We start from the raw sequence: 3,920 nt of genomic DNA on the forward strand, positions 1-3,920 counted from the left end.
TTCAAGTTGTGTCATGTATATCTCAACAAGAGCTGTCGGTAGGACAGCAACTCATGACTTTTCTAAGTGCTTGATAGTAAAAGAGCCTTGATAATGTAAAATTTTCTAAGTTAACAAAAGGGCAAAAAAAATTTCTTTAAATCCATGTAACAGTTATAGGCCTTGGAGAGAGTCCTATTATGCTCTCAAAGAAGAGTATAAAATTTCAACTTGTTTCAAAGCCAGATGTCAATAAAATATGAAAATATCTGAGGTGGTATGCAAACTTATATGTAAATTCTACGTTGAAAAAGCGGCATTATTCTGTCAAATGCTTCATAGAGTTACCTCCTCCTGTCTACAGGTTGGGGTCGAAATTATAAGTCGAAAAAAAGGGGCATAATTCTGTCAAAATGCTTGATACAGTTACCTGCTCCTGTCTACAGGTTGGGGTCATGATGGTGAACAAGTGTGCAAAGTTTCAAAGCCAAATGTCAATGGACTTTGAAAATATTTGAGGTGTTACAAAAACTTAAACGAAAATTCTAAGTAAAAAAAGGGGCATAATTCTGTCAAAATGCTTGATACAGTTACCTCCTCCTGTCTATAGGGTTGGGGTTATGATGGTTAACAAGTGTGCAAAGTTTCAAAGCCAAATGTCAATGGACTTTGAAAATATTTGAGGTGTTACAAAAACTTAAACGAAAATTCTAAGTAAAAAAAGGGGCATAATTCTGTCAAAATGCTTGATACAGTTACCTCCTCCTGTCTTTAGGGTTGGGGTAATGATGGTTAACAAGTGTGCAAAGTTTCAAAGCCATATGTCAATGAACTTTGAAAATATTTGAGGACTCAGGTATAAGTGGTTACGCCAACACCAACGCTCAGGTGACTACAATAACTCTACTTATTCTTATCAAATAGTCGAGCTAAAAAGGATTTGACCTAGCCATGAAACTTTACAGAAATAGAGGTTGGCATTATGTAGTTGTGCACCAGGGGTTTGATTGTGGATTATTCAGTATATTCAGCCATATTCAGAGTTATTGCCCTTGACTAAGTAAAAACCATTCCAAGTGTTCTGTTATGTGTATCTTGAGTTAGAATTAACAAACTTTACAGGAATGATGATTTTTTTTAGTTGTGTTAGAAGTACTGCCCTTGACTTAGTATAAATTGTAGATTTGTTCATGAAGAGCTCAAAAAGTATTTGACCTGTAGTCCTGAAAGTATACAAGAATGTTGGTCAGCATGTGTAGTTCTGCACCTTGGAGTATGCTTGTGGATTTATTCAGTATTTGTAAAGTTTTTGTCATTAACTTGGTAAAAGATTTTGTAATTTTCAACTTGTGTCACATGTAACCCAAAAAATATGACCTAGAATCAGTAGATCAACAAAACAGTGAAATGTACGGGCACCCATGTCCTTTGGGTACATTTCTTGTTTATAGTTTAATAGCTATAACTATAACTTGTAACAGGAGGCTTTTCAATGAAAACAGCCATTTTTCACAAAATGCTCCAGTGGTAATGGGTTAAAGGTCAAGCACGCATCTAAATTATTGTACATGTCCGTTTGGCCACAAGTCTTGTTTTGTCAAAGTATGAATCAAATCCGTACATAAATAACAAAATTATGACTTCAATAATTTGAAGGTCAAGGTCATTTTAAGCTCAAGGTCAGTAAAATATTTTAGAAGGTCTTGTCCATAAGATTGGTTTCTTTTTGAATCTTGTTTTATGTGTCATATGTGTACACATTTATGTCATATTGTAATAGTTAAGCCTCATGAAAGAGGCTCATGATTGGAAAATGTATTATTCTATTTTAAAAAAGACTGAAGACATAATTTATTTCAACATAACAGATTCCATTCTCTAATCATATACCAGTCAGCAAAGTAGGGCAATGTTTGAGACCAGTCTACACACTAAAATTAAGGCAATATTTGAGACCAGTCTACAGATTAAGGCAATATTTGAGACCAGTCTACAGATTAAGGCAATATTTGGGACCAGTCTACAAATTAAGGCATAATTTGAGATCAAGCAAAGAAAATAAACAAGTCACAAATGATTTATAATTTTATCTCATATTTTACATTACAAATACTTTAGTAACACTAAAACATACAATATTCATAACATTTACTTTTACAGATAAAAATAACAACAAAAATTACATAATTTAAGATTCACTTCATACACGTCAAGAATTACTTAAGTTACGTATGCAAAAAAATCAAAAAAAAAAAAAAATCACATGTGCAGATCCATATTTTATGTGTAATTTATTGTATATTGCTGTATTTATATTCATGAAAGATTCTGTATTTATTTGACAAAGTTTTTTATTCCCGCGTTAACGTCACGTTCTGTTTAGCGTATAGTTAAACGGACGTTGCGTCATTTGTCATTTTATAAACGTCATTTTTTCTGAAGAAGACTAAACGTCGAAAGCTTAAGAAAAGCGTTTGTTTTTATTGAACTGATTATTATATTAAGTTACGTATGCGAAATACTTCTTTTTGGGAACGCGAGGTGACCTATATTCTATCTTGATAAAACTATATCAACTTTACATCTAGTTTTAATCCATGTAAGTAAATACATATATCAAGTTTTATTTTCTCCGATATCAAGCCCTTACCATCATAAAGTCATCTTTGTGTAAAAAAGACAGAAAAAGAATAACAATCACAACTTGAAAATTGTCATAATTCATTTTGATGAATGATAGATAAGTTTTAAATGTACCAATTTCCAATGATGATTTACATTCAAATCTATCAACATTTAATGAAAGTTTGCATGCAGATGTACCAACATTTAATTTGAACTGACATTCAGAAGGAATGTTTACATTCCCATGAACCATTATTCAATGTAAGCTATGTATCAACATTAAATTTAATCTATGAACTAACATTCAATGTAAGCTTACATCAGATCTAATAAAAGTGTACCAACAATCCATTACCTTTCAAGACAAGAACATTGTTCTCACATACTAGCAATTAAAGCACCAAAATAATGTTTTTCTTTGCATGCATTTAATACCAACATATCAAAATCTCAAAACTTAAGATAATTTTCATTTTATGAAGATAAAATAATGTTAACAAAATAAATTACTGTATCTAATACAGCCAATAATATGTATGCTATGATAGATTCCTTATTGTGATATTTAAATATCAATCTTCAAAATTGTCTTCTTTAATCAATTTACATGAAATATTTTTGTTGCAGTAAAAATTCAGGAAATGGTTTGAAACATAGACAGCCTGATTAAATTTACTTTTGAACATACACATGGCCATTTTTAATTTACATGAAGACACTATGTATAACTTTATAAATTCTCCTAGAAATGTTACTTTGAAGTGGTTTAACCAGCAACTTCTTAAATTTGTGTAATACATATAATTTGGCTGACATTCAATTCAGTCTGTAAGAATTATACAGCTTATATTTGTTTGTTTCTCTCTTTACAGTATACCAACAAAGTATAGGTCAAATTGGGTAAAAACAGGAAAGATGTTTTTTTTTTCTTTTGGCTGGGTTTTACATTGCACCAACACAGTATAGGTCATATGACAACTTTCCAGCTTTACTGGTGAAGAAAGACCTCAGGTGCCACTCTGTACATTACTGTTCCAGGCACAAACAGGCATCTGAGTAGAACCACCAACATTCCATAAGCAAGCTGGATAGTTGTCTCGCATGTATAATCTGACGACACTTGCGCAGCTCGAACCTACAGCAGTGAGCGGCAAGGAAAGACTTAATAAAGGTTATACATCAAGATAGCAAAATTGGGTGTCCTACAGTTAAGAACCTGGTGCTGGAATGCATGAAAATACAGGTAAGCCTGGCTCTATACTCCTGGTATAGCTCTATTAAAATTGCAGCCAGCATTTAAAGAGTTTACAGTGATA

Source organism: Ruditapes philippinarum, unplaced genomic scaffold (genome assembly GCF_026571515.1).
Source record: "Ruditapes philippinarum isolate M1 unplaced genomic scaffold, ASM2657151v2 ctg5539_1_1_1_1, whole genome shotgun sequence".
Classification (NCBI taxonomy): Eukaryota; Metazoa; Mollusca; class Bivalvia; order Venerida; family Veneridae; genus Ruditapes; species Ruditapes philippinarum.